Source organism: Petaurus breviceps, unplaced genomic scaffold (genome assembly GCF_028583685.1).
Source record: "Petaurus breviceps papuanus isolate PSGF00001 unplaced genomic scaffold, PetGlider_PUasm1.0 90775, whole genome shotgun sequence".
Classification (NCBI taxonomy): domain Eukaryota; kingdom Metazoa; phylum Chordata; class Mammalia; order Diprotodontia; family Petauridae; genus Petaurus; species Petaurus breviceps.
Genome location: NW_027187342.1, coordinates 388,263 through 408,152, shown reverse-complemented (window position 1 = coordinate 408,152; position 19,890 = coordinate 388,263). Strand labels below are relative to the sequence as shown.

At 41.4% G+C, this 19,890-nt stretch overlaps 1 long non-coding RNA gene across 6 annotated transcripts in view; it reads right to left on the bottom strand.

The window, feature by feature from the left end:
* LOC138146794 (uncharacterized) overlaps positions 1–9,849 on the bottom strand; it is a 30,485-nt gene extending 20,636 nt beyond the window's left edge. For 2 of the 6 annotated variants that reach the window (XR_011164600.1, XR_011164601.1), the window contains exons 1-3: positions 9,558–9,849; positions 5,342–5,569; positions 978–1,106 (exon numbers count right to left, since the gene is read on the bottom strand). This is a non-coding gene — a long non-coding RNA (uncharacterized lncRNA). Of the gene's footprint in view, positions 1–536; positions 1,107–3,290; positions 3,402–5,341; positions 5,570–9,557 lie in introns of those variants that run through there. The other 4 variants (XR_011164597.1, XR_011164598.1, XR_011164596.1 and 1 more) reach the window with 4 other exon arrangements.
* Between the last annotated feature and the right edge of the window lie 10,041 nt (positions 9,850–19,890).

The following is a 19,890-nucleotide window of genomic DNA, read 5'->3' as shown; positions in this document are numbered from 1 at the left end:
ATAAGTGCATGTTGACTGACCAGAGCCAAAACTGGAAGGCCACATAGTGCCAGCCCTTCATTTTACAGATGAGGGAACCAGGGCCTAGAGATGCTTAAGCATTTGCAGGTAAGGAGTGTCACAGGTGGGATTTGAACCCAGCATCAGGGCTTTTCCTACTCAGCCACAATAAAGATCTCTTTAAGGACTTGAAGGACAGCACTCCTTCCTCATGATCAATACTGATCACAACACATCTGTATCCTCTTGTCCTTGCCTCTCCATAGAGGATCTACCTAAAGCATTGAGGGCTTTCCTTGGTTTCTTTTTATGATTCAAAGTAAAAGGAATAATCTGGAATCCCATCTCTGTTATATATTAACCCATGGGATACTTTAACCTCCCTAGAGCCTCAGTTTCCCCATCTGTAAATAGAGGTGGTTAAGTTGACATGGTGTCTGCTTCAAAGCTTCCACAGGACGCCCCTCCCCCTTTCCTTTTTTTTTTTTTTTGGGTCTCTTTCTCTAACTGGTCTGTCTCCTGTTCAGACACCTGTGTTCTTTGATCTTTGATTGTTTGCTGAGACCCAGACTCATTCTATCTTTCCTAGAGGAGCCATAGGGGCAGCTCTTGTTTACTCATTAGCAATTAAGTGCTAGGACCCTGTCATAATTACACATCACACAAGCAGGCCTTGCAATGAAGTTGGGGGTGGGGAGGTAGTTACCACACCCTCTACCCCCAGGCTCCAGAAAATCACAGTGGTTCCCCACAGAGGGAAGATGAAAACAAACCCACAACCTGAACACCCATGATAAACCTCCAGAGATTGGGAAATGTGGGGGATTACCCAGAGTCTCTCTCTGACTCTCCTCTGACCCAATCTGGATAAAACATAATGAGGTGAAGTTATTGGTGTCCGTGAGCAAGACTTCTGATCTCTCCTGCTTCCCCTGGACAGGGGCACAAGTGCAAGTCTTTATATCCAGACAACTTACAAGCCAGGGCACTGAAAATGCTTGTCTCCAGTGACTGATGACTTCTGTGAGAAATCACGGAGAATGGAAGGAGTTGTTTGTCCTCGGTTTTCAAAGAGGATCAATGACATCACGGGGTGATGTTTTAACCTGTGGGTGAATTGAAGTGAGACAGTGTTGTGCAAAGTCCTTTAGCCTCACTCCCTCTAAACAGCATTAGCAATTAGGAGGATGAGGGGGAAAGGCTGCATAGAGAAGGTGGTGCCCGGGCTGAGTTTCTTGGCCGGTAAGACTGGACCACAGAGGGCATGAAGGGGGCTAATGTGTAAGAAGCCTGGACCAAGAGGAAGGGGCCGGGGTATATAGAATGGATAAAAGACAGGGATTGTGGGAATTGGACCTGGGCTGGGTGATGTGACCCTACAAAGATATTTCAGGAACTGTTTTGAGACTGTTGGTAACTCCCCAGAGGAAGAGCTACCATTTTTCCAGGGAAGAATATTCCTCCTTGTGAACCTCAGTTTCTTGGAGATCCCACCATCATGTGAGGGTTCTTTGTTCCTCCAGGGAGAATGGGGAGGGGTTCAGTTGCCTCCTTTAGGCAAGCAAGATGTGAGGGGCCATTTCTGTATTTGAGTTTCCTTGTGAGAGCATCCGTGATCACTGGTCATGTATGTCAGTGTCCCATGACCTCCTTCATTAGGGTCAAAGCCCAATCTAATGTGTGCCTCCTATCTTCAAATTGCTGATAAAGAAGATTTCTTTAGTCTGATCAGAATGGAACTTTCTGTATGTGTTGAGAACTTATTCACACTGCCCTCAGGTACAGGAGGGTCTTTTGATGTACCTTCTATGTCCCCAAACTAGTAGGTGGAATGATGGATAACTCAGGTTCAGGGTCATTAGTGGCAGACTAGGTGGGACAGTTTGATGACCTAAATCTGGCACTCCTGCTAAACCTCAAATGACAAATCACTGCTTGTGCCTCCTGTGGTAGACAGAGTTTAATTGCTGCCCACCCCCCACTGTCACCCTTCTTAAGGACTGGAAGCCCCTGTAATACAAGGCACAAGGAAATGCTTCTCAAGTAAGCAACAAGAAGTCCAGGGACTCTTGTTTCTTCACTGGCATATTCTATTGGCAATATCAGTGCCCTGCGGTAGGTCTTGGTAAACCACTCAACTCACATTGCCATTACCAGGGAGGGAGGCAAGGTAGTTGACTTGTGGGTCAGGAAGAAAACAAGTGTGCTGCTGGTGACTCTTCCATTGTGAAGCTTATCAATAAGCATATAAAAGCAGAGCCAGTCCAGGCTTCTGGGTTGGTGTTTAGGCTTGCCCTTCTACTGGGGACTGTGCAGCTAAAGGTTTTGAAATCAGGGAAAAAAATAAAGTGTGGTGACACCTCTTTGTGACCAAACAGACCAGCTCTGGGGAGCCAGGTTACATGTGTGGTTTTCCCTGTGGATGTCTGACTTTCATTTCCATATCTTATTGGTATTCCTGGGGAGTCATGCCTGGAGCCATACTGTAAACTTCTGGAAATCTTATGCACATCAGACTTTAAAGGGCTTGTAACAAGATCAGAGCCATGTATAGTTGGCAATGCCTGCCAAGCCTTTGTCTCCTCTTTGTGGTGTGCCAGAGTCAGAGGCCAGGGGACACTGGTTCTATGGCCCTTGATGGACATGACCAGTGACCATGGCTGCTATTCTCAAAGGGGATACTTGTACACAGAAATACCACCTCCCTGCCCTGCTTGCCTAGTGGAGATATCTGAGCCCCTCCCTGTGCCCTTCCCTCCAAAAGGAACAAAGAACACTCTTGTGATGGTGTAATTCCCAACAAACTGCAAGGAAGCTGCCTCTATAATCTCATATCCTCATCAGTCTCAAATTTAATCACAGAATCTTAGTTAGGAAGAAACACCAAGGTTATCAAATCCAATATGTATCTTAATAAGAATTCCTTCTATGGCATCCTTGGCAAGCAGCCATCCAGGCTTTGCTCAAAGCCCTCCAGTGATGGGGTTCTCCCTACCTCTAGAGGTACCTCAATTCACTTGTGGGTAGCTCCAATTGTAGAGAATTTTTTTATACTGATCTAAAATGTAGTGTCCCAGACTGAAAATGATTCCATAGATGTGGCTGACCAAGGCAGTATATTGTGGTGACTGTCACTTCCCTTATTCTGAATGGTACGCCTTTCTGGTTTTACGTGTGAGAGAAGCAAGGTGGTATACTGGATGGAGTCCAAGCTCAGAGTCAGCAAGACCAAGAGCGAAATCCTGTCTCTAGGACGTTTTGGCTGGATAAGGATAGACAAAAACACTTACCCCCTTTGCCTCAAACACTCTCTAATACCATAGAATGCAGAACAGTGGCAAGTGTGCATTGGTTGAAGTATTTCCTCATTGGGAGTTCCCAACTCCAGTGAAATCACAGGTCTGGTTAAAAAAAAAAGAGATCTAAAAGGCTTTTGGGGGCTTTTCTTGTCTGCCCTATTTCACTTTTGCCTCATCAAGCATGAACTCGTTTTTCCCCTAAAATAAATGGCTATTCATGTCTCCTATTTTAAAAAATTTTTATTATTTATTTTACTTATTATATGAAGTTGATTTAAAAAACTCAATTGTAGGATTTCTGGTATATCCCAACAAAATTTCATTAGAAATTAGCTTTCTGATTCTAATTTCTAATAGGTCGATTATTCTAGTCGATAAGAGATCTTTTTGGATTCTGACTTCCGTCTAACAGATTACCTAAACCAGAGATGTCAAACACACTGCCCAGGCTCAGTTCTCCAGAGTGTGGCCTGAACCAGTGTAAGATGTAATTAGGAAATTTTTAACAAAACCAATAAAAACACAATAGAACATAGCTAAGTCTATGTGTGGGCCACAGGGATCCTTGTGTATTATTTAGTGTTTGAGTTTGACGCCACTGAACTGGACCTCCTAGCTTTGAGTCATCTACAAATCTGATAAATGTGCCATCAATTCTTCATTAAGGTCACTGATGAAAATATTAAAAAGCATAGGTCCAAATACTTGGACATTCCACAGAGCATCTACAAGTTGATAGGGAGCCATCAATTACTTTCCGGGTTGAATTATTCTACCAATTCTGAAATTTATGATTTTAATGACAGCTGTACTCCCATTTTGTATTTTCCAAAAAGAAAAACATGGGGGACTTTCTCAAATGTTTTGCCAGTATCCAGGTAAATTTTGTCAATAGCACTTCCTTCAGCTACCAGTCTAGGTAAAAAAAAAAAAGAAATTAATTGTTTAATAAATACTTATTGCAGTGAATAGAGCACTGGCCTTGGAGTCAGGAGGACCTGAGTTCAAATCTGACCTCAGACACTTAACACAAAAACTAGCCATGTGATCTTGGGCAAGTCATTTGACCCTAACTGCTCTCCAAAAAGCAATAAATAAATAAATATACTTATTGACTTTACTATTCTTGTGGAAGTGAACATTGCTTTCTTTTTTAGATTTTTGCTAATCATACCTTTAGCAATTTAGTCTAGAGCTTGACAAGGACTTTTTTTTTTAAATTGAGAAAACATTATCACCTTTCCAGGCTTATAGTCTATTCTCCACAGTCATCCTATGATCACTGACAGCTGCTCGACATTCATGCCTGCCATATTTTTTAGTGCCCTGTCTATGTAGCTTGCCTGAATCTTGAGACTTGACCTCATCAAGGGCAGCTAAGTGCTTTCTTGTAATTTGTTTACGCTTGTGTTTTATGTCTTTATTCCTTTATCTCTGTCGTTCCCAGGAACAAGATCATTCACCTTTGCAGAAGCAAACTAAGAGTTTAATATTTCTGCCTTTTTATTGCCATCTGTTCCCTTGAGATCCATACTGAGTAGATGTCCTAAGTCTTTCTTTATCCTCTTTTTTCTTTTCAATATCGCTTTTTAAAAAACAAAACGAAACAACCCTTTTTTGTTGCCATCATCTGCTCATTTTGAGCTTTAAATTTCCCAACACTATCCACAGATGCACATTCACTTTGCTTCTTCTGCAGATCTTTTAAAATCTAAGCTAGTCAGAGAATTTCTGGGGCCATTTTCATCAGGTTCTTTGGACAGCTCCCTCTTTGCCTCTTCACTGAAATGATTTCAGCTTTTGCTTGTTTCTTTTTGAGGGAAAGTGTTAGTCTTCAGGATTGCCATCCCTTATGGGCTAGACTTTTTTTTTCAGGCCAGGGGTCCCCTCTACTGCTCTCCCAAAATCTGGGGTAGATATCAGCATGAGAGTGGACTAGTTTCAAAGTTATTTAGTGGTGGTGTAGACAGGGGAGGTTTCATGGAGAAAGTGGGACTTTAGAAACTAACCACATTATAATGGCAACAACAAGAATCACTCACATTTTCATACCATTTTAGGGTTTTTAAGGTGCTTTCCTCCCAGTAATCCTGTGAAGAACGTAGAACAAGTATCATTATCTTCCTTTTTCAGATGAGGAATCTGAAGTGAAGTAAGTGGTAGAAACAGCCCCTAAGTGTCAGAACCTAGATTTGAATTCTTCACTCTCCTTTTTTGCAGTTCCTTCAGGCATCCAGCATTTTTGAGGGTTTTCTTTTACCCACTGAAACCTATCCCCACAACAACAACAAACAACAAAAGCATTTTTATATCAGTCTTTTTAGTCTTAGTGAAACTGGATTTAAGTCCCTGTGTGGTCCCTTCCTAGTGCTCTCCCACTTTCAGACTTTGTTTTCATTGCAAATGAGAATAAAAGACATTTGTCCCATGAGAGGAATTTCTAATATTGGCAAAGGTTCATTTTGGAACCTTTTCTCACATGATTCCTTTTGCTTGGACTGTTCCCCTCCCCCTCCCCATCTTCACCTGTTGTATTCTTATCCATCCCTTAAAACCTGACAGAGAGGCCACCTTCTGGGGAACTTTTTTTCTAATCCCTCTGACAGAACCTTTGAACCTCCCACAGCACTTTACACGTGTCTGATGCATTTATTGTGTGTACAGTTTGGTGGTACAGTGAACAGAATTCTGGACTTGGAGCGATAGAGAACAGAGTTCAAACTCTTCCTTAGATATTTATTAGAGGTTTGTTCCTGTCACTTAGCATTGGTCAGCTTCAGTTTCTTCAAATATAAAATGAGAAAAATAATAATTAATAATAATAGCACTCACCTACCAGGTCTGTTGTCAGTCAACAAATATTTATTACACCCAACTACAATATCGTGACATTTGTAAAGCACTTTGCAAACTTTAATATGCTATCTAAATGTCAGTTATTATTATTTATTATTATCTTTATGCCTTATACTTATCTGTGTTTGTGTCAGCCTCCTAGACTGCATGCTCCACAGTGGCATGACCATGTCTTAGTGGTGTGAAGAGTCCAAATTTGGAGGTTGATGGGCTGACATCTTAGTTTATTGGTTGTTTGACCTCAGGCCAATAGATTCTCTCCTAAGCCTCTGCTTCCTCAGCTCCAACCAAGGCAATTAATATCTAAGGACCCTTTTAACTCAATGGCTCTAGGCATCCTAGCTCCCCCTGTGATCTAAATTCTAGAGCTCCCTGGAAGCTCAGCAGGCATGGTAATAAAGGTTTGTTGAATATTGGACGAACATGTGGGGAGCAGGAGCGTATCTCAGACGCTCTTGAAGTCACATTGGTAGTGTGCAAAGCGGTTTCTGAAAGCACGTGACCGTCCTGGGTCTCCACTGGAGTCAGGCATCTACTGCCAGTGATGAGACTGGCTTACCTCTCAGTTGTGGGGGCTGGAGGGGCTGGCAAAAGGGATGAAGAAGAAGGCTATTGCTACTGCTCAGTCCGGAGTCTCAAGTCTTTCCAGAGACACCATGAAAACAGTAATAACCAGGAGCAGTACAAGAGTGCCCTCAGCGTGTATTCCCCCTGGAGAAGTGTAATTGGAAGACTGCAACATATGGTTGGCGAGCTGGGTCCCAGCCATCCCCGGCAAGGAGAATAACCCCCTGAGGCTAGCTGCTAGAGACGGAATCCACACTTGTATTTTTCTTTTTTTATGCTTGAAGCTTTGCATAAAGCAGACAATAGGTGCTTGGAAAAAGTTTGCAGGGAAGGAGAGAAGACTAAGGGTTAATTAATTAAGAGTTAGGATAAGGAATATAGAGGAGGTTGAGGAGAAGGAAAAACTGGAGGAAGGGAGCTAGCAAGTATAGATATACAGGATGTCCCTAAAGTCCAGACACATAGGAAATCTCACTAACTATGCATATTTTCAAGAAATGAAATGAATGAAATTTTTAACAACATTTTATTTAATTAGCACAAATTTTAGCCATGACAATTTCATATGGAATAAAAGCTTTCATTAGCTATTGGACTATTTTCCATATTAATGAGATTAATTAAATTAAATTAATGACATTTCCTGTGTGTTTCCTATGTCTTCCTATGAAATCTCATTTATGCTAATTAAATAAAATGTTGAAAATTTCATTCATTTCATTTCTTGAAAATATGCATAATTAATGAGATTTCCTATGTGTCCGGACTTTAGGAACACTCTGTATAAAGCACACCTGCCCCTCCCCACCTCCACCTTGGGTGAGAAATGTGATAATATGATTCAATCAAAGGATCACTAGAAAACCCGAGCTTGAATCTTGTTTCTGCTATTCACTACATGAAGCTAGTGTCCTCCCATAACCTTACGTTTATTTTGTTTATACTTAGACATGTAACAGGGGTATTTAACAGCTAGCTTTCTGGGGAAGGGGAGGGGGAGAAGTTCACACTACACACTTCTGAGTTTAATTTGCATTATTGCCATTTTCTCCATCACTTTCTTAAATCTAGATAATTAAGAAAATAACAAATCAAGTCTTTCATTTGTTGGTTTGCTGACTGTGAAGGTGTAAATGCCCACCTTGAAAAAAAGTTAAAAAAAAAAACAAACTAATTAGAACCCTAATGACATGCTCTCAAAAACAGGTTGGAGCTGGCTCTGGCACATCCTTCTATGTACATGTTGTCTCCCTTGACAGAATGTAGACTCCACGAGGGCCTTGATTGCCCTATTTTTGTCCTGGCACCTCTACAATTTACAAGCCTTGACGCCATGGAAAAGTCATTTCTCAGTGTTTCAGTGTCTTATTTTGTTAATTTGAGATTATAATACCTGTGGCACCTTCCCCTCAGGGTTATTGTCAGGATCAAATGAAATGTTTGTAATGTGATTTTGGTACCTTTAAGTACTATGTCAATGTTAGTTATTATTATTATTAATAGCTAGCTTTTATATAATACTTTAAGGTTTGTAAAGCTCTTGAAAAATATTATCTTGCCATTTTGCTAATGGGGAAATGGAGGTAGATAGAAGTTAAGGCATTTTCCCAGTATTGCATTGCTAGTAGAAGTCTGAGTTTAGATTTGAACTCAGGTTTTTTTGACTCTAGAGTCAGGGGTCTAGCTGTTTCTGGCATCATACAGTCACTGATTTAAATCTGGAAGGACCTTAGAGTTACTCTAGTCCAAAGCTTCATTTTACAACTGAGGAAATTTAAAGATCAAGTGACTTGCCTGGGATCATACAAATAGTAAGTGAGAGAGTCAAAACTTGAACCCGATTCCTCTGACTCCAAACGCATGGCTTTTTCTATTATATCTAGTACCTCTCTTATTTCTCCTCTTCCCTCACAGATGAGCCCTCTCCCTCCTGTGAAATCTTTTTTGTTTACCTCTTGGCTGAATCACTTAAGATTATATGGGACTATTATGGACTGACTGTATCTCTCTCTCTTTTTTTAAGTAAGTCTGCTGTCTCCTGAGAGTTCTTTCTTTCTTTCTTTAAGTGACTTGCCCAGGGTCACACAGCTAGTAAAATCTGAAGTCCAATTTGAACACAGGTCCTCCTGACTCCAGGGCCAGGACTCTATCTACTTTGCCACCTAGCTGCCCCTCCTGAGAGTCCTAATGGTCTGTGCCACACTGCTCTTATTTCAGGACAGAAGTAGATTGCTCATTATGGAAAGATGGAAACAAGCATTAAGCACCTAGTATATGCCAGGTGCTGTGTTTAGTGCTTTATGAGTATGATCTCATTCAATCCTCACAACAATCCCATGAGGTAAATGCTTTTATTGTTCTCATTTTACAGTTGAAGAAACTGAGGTTGACTTGCCCAGGGTCTCATAGCTAGGAAGTATCTGAGGCTAGATTTGATGATATTTTAAGTCCATTGTTCTATCTGCTGTCCCATATAGCTGCCTATTATAATAATATAGAGAGGATTCCAACCCATGTTTGAAGTCCAGGACTTTTTTTACTGCACCACATGACTCTGACACTCTCTCTCTCTCTCTCTCTCTCTCTCTCTCTCTCTCTCTCTCTCTCTCTCTTTCCCTCCCTCTCTTCCTCTTTCTGTGTGTGTACTGGCCACATCATTAGACTGTAAGCTTCTTGAGAGCAAGGATCATAGAATTTAGAGCTGGAAAGGCCTTAGGAATCATTTAGTCAAGCCAAACCCTTCATTTTACAGAAAGGGACCTTTAAATATAGAGATGAGGTTATTTGGCCCAAGGTCCAACAGCTACAGAACGCTGGGACCAGAACCCAGCTTACCTTATTCCCAATGTCGTGTTTTATCCACGGCTACCTTTCCTGAAGGAGCTCTGAACTAGGAGTCCGCTGGACCCTCCCAAGAATCCTCTCTAGCAATCATTGCCGCATTCTGCATAGATTCCAGAGCCATGCCCATGGAATACCAGGATCTCTGAATAACAAGGGACGGATTAGGTCTTGGCACCTGCCTCTGTAGATTCCCTGTCGGTGGCTGCCAGGAGCTGTGCTCTCCTCCCACCGCGACTCTCCACCCTTCCTTGAGTGTATCTGAGCCGTGATGGAATGAGGATGGTAGACTTTGTGGGAGGATCTGTGGCAGGGATTCACAGGGTTGCCATCTGGGGCTCCTCTCATCTTTGTGTCCATGAAAGGGGCAAAAAATTCTCCTGCATCAAATCTGAGAGCACTAAGGAAAACTCTGTCTGAAAAGGAAGCGATGTGGGGGGAGTGGAGAGAGGTGATTCTGAAGTCCGAGGACAGATTCAGTTTTCAGCTCTCCTACTTATTACCTTGTGACCTTGGGCAATCACTTTATCTCCCTGAGCCTCAGTTCCTTAATCTGTCAAATGAGGGGGCTGGACTTGATGATCGTCCCTAAGGTCCCCTCTGGCTCTAAAGCCTCTGATGGTCAGGTTGCCATCCACCATGGCCTCTGATCTTCTCTTTCATCTCTCTGATCTTGGACACACACACCTTGGACCACACACCAGAACCAGAGGAATCAAGGGCCAGACATACTTATCGTATCAGTGTGGTTTGCAGTTGTGTTGGAGCTACTGGAATCCTCCAGGCACACTATTGGAATGGACATGGATTCTATTAATTAATTACTCTTTGTCTAGCACTTCTTACCAATCCATCAAATGCAAAAGTGATGCAGTGCCTGCCCTCAAGAAGCTTACCTTCTACTGGGGAATATGGCATGTTCACAGATAAGTAAATATTATATTTTTAAAACACACATACAGTGATGGGGAGAGGGCCTTTAACAATTGGGGGAACCAGTAAAGGCTTATTGAAGGAAGTGGCACTTAATATAAGCCTTGATGAAAGTTTTGGGTTCTGTGGGGATGATTCTGAGGAGTGAGAACATCTCTGCCAAGACATAGGGACAGAATACCCCTATAGGGAACAGAAAGCAGGCTAGTCTGGTTAGAGTGTAGAGGGTATAATCTGCCTGGAAAATAGTTTGTGTCTAGACAATGAAGAACTTTAAATAATGAAGGAGTTTCGGGTCCACTCCTCCAGAATGTAAAAGATGCTTTATTTAACACAAAAAATGGATAGCAACAGGAAAGATATGAATATTCTTAGCTGGTCCCCTTTTCTTCTATTCGAATTTTATAGTGCTGAGCAGCAGGGATGGGGGCAGAGAGCTACTCTTTTGTAGGAGCATCATCAGCAATCAATCAACATTCATTAAGCACCTACTAAATCCCGGGGATACAAAAAGAGGCAAAAGATAGTGCACGCTCTCAAGGAGCTTACAATTTAATCACTTTCCTCATCTATAAAATGGGGGTGTTAACAATATCTATTTCAAAGGATATTTGTGAGGATCGGATGAGAGATAGCTAGGTCTTGCTGAGCATATAGTAGACATGTAATAAATGTTTATTGAATTGAATTGATTGGGGCTCCACCTTTCAGCAATAATCTCCACGATCTTCACTGAGAATTTCTGTGAATATAGCACCTAGCTACAGAGCTTCTTGTACCACTGTTAATGTCCTTGGAGTCATACTTCTGGTAGAATGCCTTGGCTGCAGCCCAGTCAGAAAGCTCATTCTCAAAGCTAATATCCCATGTTATCTTGTAAGACTAGTGCCTATGAAAACATGAATGTCACGGAAGCAAGAGAGGGAAAGGGGAAGAATGAAACATATCAATCTGAGGTCCAGGGCTGAGAGTGGGGGAACATGTATGGGGAAGTCCCTAAGCCACTGGTGGCTGAGGAGTCAAGGTCTTGGGGAAGGAGCAGATACTGACTAGGGACACTTGGATTTGGGAGGGTCACCTTAAAGAGAAGGGAAAGGTTGGAGAGAGAGAAAAAGCAGAGTAGGAGGGAAAGGTTCAGTCAGGAGGGTGCATAGGGACAGGAATTGGTATTTTAATTTAAAGGTGGTGGTGGTTTGTCCTTTGTTCTTGAAGATGACCATGACATCAGGGAGGTGAATTGGATTTAAGTGAGGGAGGCTATGCAAAGTCACCAGCCTCATTTTCTCCTCTGGAGCCATCTGGGTCCAGTGGCCAAATATAGATCAGAACGACTGGAGATGACCCAACTTTTCCTTAGTTCCACAAAGCAAATAATACTATTCTCTGATATGCCTAGTGATGTAGTGGTAACCATGGGTTCTCAAAGTCTATGTGAGTGAAATTCACTCTACCAAACTCTCAACTCTTTAAAAGAAATGAGGAACCATTGAAATGTCTTGAGTTGAGGAGCAACATGGTCAGACTTGTGCTTCAGAAATATCAATTTGTTGTCTATGTGGAGAATGCATTGGAAATGGGACCATGGAGGTAAGAAAGAACAATTAAGAAGCTATTGCAATAGACCAAATGAGACATGATGGTGGCAGTGTAATCTAAACTCAGTTTTCTCCAGGTCACCAACCAAGCAAGGAATTTACAAGAAAAATTACATTGGATTGAAGCTAAAACAATTAGTAAAGGACCAGGTAAAACCACCACACGCTAACACAGGAGATGAGTGAAGGGATTAATCTTTGTAAGGATAAGATCTAGCTACTTCAACCTCTGAGACTGAAACAAAGAAGGAGAGAATAGGTAAATATAGAAAGATACTGAGGTGTGGGATAAGGAAGATAAGGGAGTTTACAATAGATGGACGTGAGATCATTTCTTGAGAAAAATGGATGGCTGAGTCATGAAGTTGGATGAGATAGAAGCTTTGGAATAGCTGCAGGGGAGAGAATTATAGAATCAATAAGAGATGAATAAAAGGATTGCCATGCAATAGTGAGTGCCCATCATGAATAACGTACATTTGTCATGGACCCATTTATTCTATTTATAGTGTTTTTGTGGGTAGAGCACTTTGTGAATTTGATAAGTGTTATTATTCCTTAAGAGTGTTAGTATTCCTTAAGACTTCTGAAGACATTGGATCCAACCTGTAAAAGTAGAGTGGGGCAGTGGCAGATTGGGAGTGGAGATTTGATTCTATTGGCAAACTGAAGTCCAAATTCTTAGGCGATGGGGTTTCTCTACTGAAGTGCAGTCAAGGAGACAAACAATAGAGGTGTGTGCCCTCTGTCTCTAGCTTCCCAACAACTCAGTTCTGAAAGGGGGTTGCAGAAAGCTCTGCATTTGACTCACATGTAAGATCAAAGGATGCAAGGATTCTGATCTGGTCATATCTTTAGAGAAAAGCAGAGGTGTGAGTATGGGAAAGGGGGATGAGCAATCATCCCTCTACTGTTTATTTTAGTCACGACCCATCTTTTTGAGCACAGAAGCTACTACAGCATAGAAGGCTCCTGATCTTCATCAGGGTAGAAATCACCCACACTGGTGATATTAGAGAATCTTTTTAAATAATGAAGAAGAAATCAGCCTTATATTTAGCAGCCCCAAAACATCCCAGGATGGTACTTTTAAACCATCCTCCCGTTCTCTTTTCCCCTCATTCTTTTTTTCCCCACAAGACCACATAAAAACTGCATTGGTCCCATGGTCCATCATCCCCTTATTTTTTTCCTTATGGTGACACTGAAAAGAATACTATGAGAGAATGTTTCTTAATTTCAAAAATGAGGGATGTGCCCCAAACATTCGAGTTTCTATAATATGAATGTACTTTCCTGTCTCCAAGCCTTTGACCAGGATGTTTCCTAAGGCTGTAAAAACCTTCTCCTTCTCCTGTTGGATTCCTACCCATCCTTCAGAATCCCACTCAATTAAATGCTCCTTCTTCCTCATGGGCTTCCTTGATACAACAACTTTCTTTCTCTGAACTCAAGAAGCAATTTGCTCTCTAATACACTAAACTGTATGATACTAATATTGCATATTATTTTGTAGTACATGTATATAGCATAATAAATATACCACATAGGTGCACATGTATACACACATACATGTATTCAGACATATTTTGAGACAGACAGACAGACACACACACACAGAAAACCACAAATGGGGTCAAGAAGAGTTGGACACAATTGAACAGGGTAAACAGGATCATCAAGAGTACATACAAGTTAGAGTGTGTGGCGTATTATCTTTCCCTCTCTCTATTTCAAACTCCTGGAGACAGAACATTCAGAGTCTTCTGAGTATAATATTACAAACAGGGCTTGAGCCAGTTTGAGAGTTCTCAGCAACCCAGGCCAGGCACCTATATTCCTAGACCATATGTCTCTAGCTCACAACTCATTTTGATGAATCTTCCCCTGTAGAAATGAGTAATTACCATGCTTACTACTAATAATTATCATGTATATGGGGCTTTTCATCTTTAAAGCACTGGACCAGCAGTGACAGATTACTCAGAGCCAAATGGTATAACTGGAGTAGGAGAATCTATCCCAAGGCTTGAGGAAACTTCTCTCTGTCTCTCCTACTTTTTTAATAATGGTTTGAACATCTGGAGCACTGGAGTTGCCCATAATGAGATTCTCTGGCCCGAGTTTTAAATCTTTTTTGACCTAAGAAAGACTAGCTAAAGATTAAGTGGGTAGGAATTACAAAGGGACAGATTTAAGATTTATGTTCTTTCCACAAGTAGAGCAGGCCACCTTCAGAGGTAGGGAGTCCCTCTCCCTTGAAGTCCTCAAGCAAAGACCAGATGGCCACTTGTCTGGTACACTGCAGGGGGATTCCTGTTCAGGGATGGGTTGGACTGGATTGCCCCTGAGAAAGCTTCTAACTCAGAGACTCTGTGATTCTGCATTTCTTTTGGAAGGTGTCTCATCTATAAGTCTTCTTGAGTCAGTGGGAGAAAACTCTTAACAAAAACCTGAACAAATCTTGGAAATGCTTTGGAAGCTACATGGAAAGTCTAGATCAGTAGCTCACAAAGTGTGATCCAGCGGCCATTGAGGGATCCTGATACCCTTTCAGGCAGTCTGTGAGGTCAAATTATTTCCATAATAGTACTAAGATATTTCTATCTAGTACAGCAAATATCGATAGACATAACCCCCATGAACAAAATTCTTTGGAGTCCTCAATTTTTTTTTATTTTATTATTTTTTTTGCAGAGGGGAAGGCAGGGTAATTGGGGTTAAGTGACTTGCCCAAGGTCACATGGCTAGTAAGTGTTAAGTGTCTGAGGCCACATTTGAACTCCGGTCCTCCTGACTCTATGGCTGGTGCTCTACTCACTGCACCACCTAGCTGCCCCATCCTCAATTTTTAAGAGTATAGAAGTCCTGAGACCAAAAAGTTTGAGAAGTTCTGGTCTAGATGCCCTGCAGATTTTTATTTTCTCAGTTGTTTAGAAAAGTGTATTTGTGTTTCTTCTCTGTGGTGGAGCGGGTCATGGCATGATCATTTTGATGTCTTTTTAGCTTTCTTAGTGACTAATTAGTTGGTGGGAAGTTTATCAGCAATAAAATAGGATTGAATTGTCTACATGACTTTAGTCTTTTATAGGTCAATGGTGGTAGGGATGGAGGAGGGAACTGGGAAAAGGAGGGGGAGACATTCCCGGATAATTCAATCTTATTTTAACTGCTACCAAATGTCACATCTAGACATTATTCAACTTTGTTTTGCTCTCAGTATTACATGATTTGATCTCAAAGATTAGGGATTTATACCAGCAGGGGAAAAGAGGAAGTTGGATCTAATTCTTCTTTTGGTAGTAAGCTCAGAAGACTGACTTTTGTCTTGTCAGTGGACTTTGATGACTCCGGAGGAGAAAGTGAGACTGAAGGCTTTGCACAGCTCTGCCTCACTTAAATCAGATTAATACACAAGTCAAGACCTTGTGATGCCACTGGTCCTCTTTGAGAATGAAGGGTCAACAACAGCAACAACAATGACTGAAAGGCAGGATGGGGGTGGGGGGGGGACGACAATTCAGTCCTTCACAGGATGCCTTCTTTCTTAGGATGTGACTTATTATTGGAATACTGAAAACCTTCTAGATCGTTGCGTCAAAAGTGGAAGTTGAATCTCAACTTTTCTGACTCCAAAGCCAGCTCCCTATCCATTATACCACATGGCCTCTCAACAAAATGAAATTTATTTAAGTACCATTTAAATAGCAATAAATTTACTAGGAGAATACGTAAAACCCAATGTTGTTGTTTTTGCCGTTCAGTTGCTCAGTCCCATCTGACTTTTCATGACCCCATGGATTATAGCATGTCAGGCCCTTCTATCTTCTGCTATCTCCCAAAGTCTGGTCAAGCTTATGCTCATTGATTCTGTGTTACTATCTATCCACCTCATCCTCTGTCATCCCCCTTTCTTTAGCCTTCAATTTTTTTCCAGCATCAAGGTCTTATCCAATGAGTCCTGTCTTCTCATTATGTAGCAAAGCATCTGAGTTTCAGCTTCAGTATTTGACCTTCCAGTGAATAGTCTGAATATAAAATCTAACTTGTTTTTGTGGAGTCATTTCAGTTTTGTCTGACTCTTTACAACTCCATTTGGGGTTTTCTTGGTAAAGACACTAGAGTAGTTTGTCATTTCCTTCTCCAGCTCATTTGATAGATGAGGAAACTGAGGCAAGCAGAATTAAGTGACTTGCAGAGGGTCACACAGCTAGTAAGTTTCTGAGGCCAGATTTGAACTCAGGAAGATGAGCCTTCCTGACTTCCGGCCTGGAGCTCTATCCACTGCACAACCTAGCTGCTTTGTAAGGTCTAAAGTTGGCCTTAAAAAAATTACCTTCAGGATACAATGTGACTAGAGAATAGTTCACGTAAAAAAACAGTAGGGGCTTTAATCTAGGTTAAGCTCAATATGAATCAATGTTGTGACATGACAGACTGAAAAACTGACTCGATCCTAGGCTACATTGAGGTGCATGGAGTCCAGGGCCAGGGAGATAAAAGCTGATTCTGCTGTGCTGTCTCCTGGTCAAACCAAATCTAGTATATTGTGTTCACTTCTGGGTCTTACATTTTAGGAAATTATTGTTTAGAAAATTGTTATTAGATTGTAAGCCCCTTGAGGGCAGGGGCTGTCTTTTGTCTTTTTTTTTTTTTTGTATTAGCACAATGCCCAGCATATATTAGGTTTTTAATAAATGTTTTTTGGTTGACAAGTTGGAGCATGTTTAGAAGAAGGTAACCATTAGGGAACTGGACACTATGCCATAGGAGAAGAGACTGAAGGAAATTATTTTTATCCTTGGAAAGAGAAGACTTTATGGGATGGGGTGGGATGGTCACAATGTTTGAATAAGAGTCATATGGGCTGAAGAATTAGATTAGTTCTGCTTGGGATCAGGGAATTTATCTAGAAGTAACTGGTGGAAACTGAAAAGAAATTATGTAAGGTAAAACAAAACTTCTATAACAATTGGAGTTGTCCAATTTAATTCAAATTAATTCATCATAATGCCTACTATGTGTAAGACACAGAGATCCAAAGACAAAAACAAAAGTCTCTGCATTCAATGAGCTTCTGGTGCCATGAGGGAGGAGGGGCGGGGAAGGGGCTGAAGGTACAATACATACACAAACAAGTATAGTACAAGGAAGATTGCAAAGGGAGCTAGGAAAGAGAGCTAGGAGGATCAGGAAAGGTTTCTAGAGGAAGCAGCACCTGAACTGAGCCTAGAAGAGGTGGTTGTGAGGAGGGAGTGCCTTCCAGCTTTGGGCTAGAGTTTGTGCAAAGGAACAGAGATGGGGGATGCCATGTCAAGTTCAGAGAACAGTCTGTAGACCAATTTGATTGGAACCGAGAGTATACGAAGGGGAGTGGGATGAAATAAATCTGGGAAGGTAAGTGGGAGTCAGATGATGGCAGGTTTTAAATGTCAAGTTAAATATTTTATCCTAGAAACAATGGGGAGCCATAAATAGAGAAGTAACATGATGGAACCCGTGCCATAAGAATTTGAATTTAGCCACCACAGGATGGAGGAAGGATTGAATTGGGGAGAGATGGGAAGCAGGGACATCAGTTTAGAGACCATTGTTTAGGCAAGAGGTGATAAGGGTCTGAAATGGGGTAATGGAGGGTAGGACAAGAGTACAAATAACTTAAACCAAAAAGAGTAATTTATATGCAAAAGAGAGACCCAGGCAAAGACCTAGGAGAAAAGTTGTGTAGAGAGTGGGATCTCAGCTGGGCCTTGAGAAAGGGAAAAATTTAGCAAATGGAAATCAGGCGAGATTCCATCATCGGTATTGAGGGATGGTATGACCAAGGCAAGGAGCTGGGGAATAGAGCAGGTTGAGAATGAAGGACACAGAGTTCGATTTGGTTGGAATGTAGAATATGTGAAAGGATGTACTTCTATGAAAAAAGACTGGAAACGTCAGTTGGATCCAGAATGTGGAAGGCCTTGAATGACAAGATCAGGATTTTGTACTTTCTATCAAGTAGGCAGTGGGAAGTCACTGAAAGCTTTTGTGGAGGGAATGATGTGATCATAACAATTATCAGTGATTATACTGAAACAGTATGGCAAGTTGGGAGTTGAATTAGATAATCTCTAAGATTCCCTTCAACTCTAAATCCTATGGAGAGACAGTATGGCATAATGGATGGGGCACTGGACTTGAAGGCAGGAAGATCTGAATTCAAATCCCACTTGAGATACTTACTAGCTATATGACCTTGGACAAGTCACTTATGGTCTGAGTTTCAGTTTCTTCATCTTTAAGCTTAAAGGGTTGGAGTCAATAACTGCTATCGATAGGTCCTATTTAGCTTGAAATCTAAGATCCTATGTTTGGAGAAAGGATAGTTGAGTCAGGAGAACATTGTTCAGTGGATATTACTTCCCTGTGGAGCTCTTTCTGAAATCAGAATGTGTCTCTTAGAGGTCTTTCTGTTGGGATTGCTGAAGAGGGGAGTCTTGGTTAGTAAGGTCAACGGCTTCTGAGTTCCCTTCCAGATCTGAGATTCTGCGATGCAGTGTTTACAGGATTAATTCATCTCCTACCCATTATATTCGTGGTCTCCTTGCTATTGCTTAAACAAGAAACTCCATTTCCTGAATCTAAGCATGTTCACTCCCTGTCCTCCCCATTCCTGGAATGATCTCCCTCCGCCTTCAGGCTTCTCCAGCTTCCTTCAAGTCCTAGTTAAAATCCCACCTTCTACAGGGAGAGCCTTTCCAATCCCTCTTGATTCTAATGCCTTTCCTCTGTTGACTATTTCTAACTGATCTTCATACAACTTGTTTGTACTGTTGTTTGCTTGTGGTCTCCCTCATTAGACTGAGCTCCTGGAGAACAGGGACTAACTTTTCCCTTTCTTTGTATTCCTAGAACCTAGCAAGGTGCCTGGAACATAATAAATGCTTAATAAATGTTTATTGACTGACTAAGGAGCATTTATGTAGTGCTTTAAAGTTTGCAGAGCAATCTCATTTGATCCTCTCAACAACCCTGTGATGAGGGTGTTATTATTAATGTCTGTTTTACAAATAAAAAAAAAACCCACAGGCTGAGAGAATTTAATTCTTTGCTCAGGGTCATACAGCTAACATGTTTTTGAGGCAGAGGATTTGAACTCAGGTCTTTCTGACTCCAAACCCAGAGCTCTATCCTTTGCACTGCCTCGAAGATAAACTTTGCTTTAAAACAATCCCTTTCTAATTAGTGAGAATCCATCAAACTGAGATCCATACTGAGAAATGCGGTCATCAGAGACCAAGAATGTCGAATGCTCCTAAGACCATTATCTCCCTCTCCTTTAGGAACAAATTTGTCTGAAAAAAACAAAAATAAAGACAAAAAAACAAAAAAACCCAAACCCCAAACCCAAGATTTCCAGACAAGGGAGGAAGCATGCTGGACCTTTCTCAGGCAGGGAGGCAACATGATAGAGCAGAAAGAAGTTTTCTAGATCTATGATCCTCAGGTTACCTGTGCTTGAATCCCAGTTCCAACTTCAGCTGTATGATCCTGGAAAAATCACCTCTCCAAGACTCAGTTTCTTTTTCTGTAAAATGAGGATGACTCTGGAATTAATTACCTCATGGTGTTGCTATAAGGAAAGCATTTGATGAGCCTTAAAGCACTGTGGAAATGCCTATTTCTATTGTTATTGAACTAGAATCACAGGCCAAGCAGCTCCTTGGGAGGTGGGGATGGGGGATGGGTAGAAACCAGCCTCTCCAACACTGTGCATGTGCCTTCTGATGAAACAGCTGCCTGTCAACAAGTTCAGG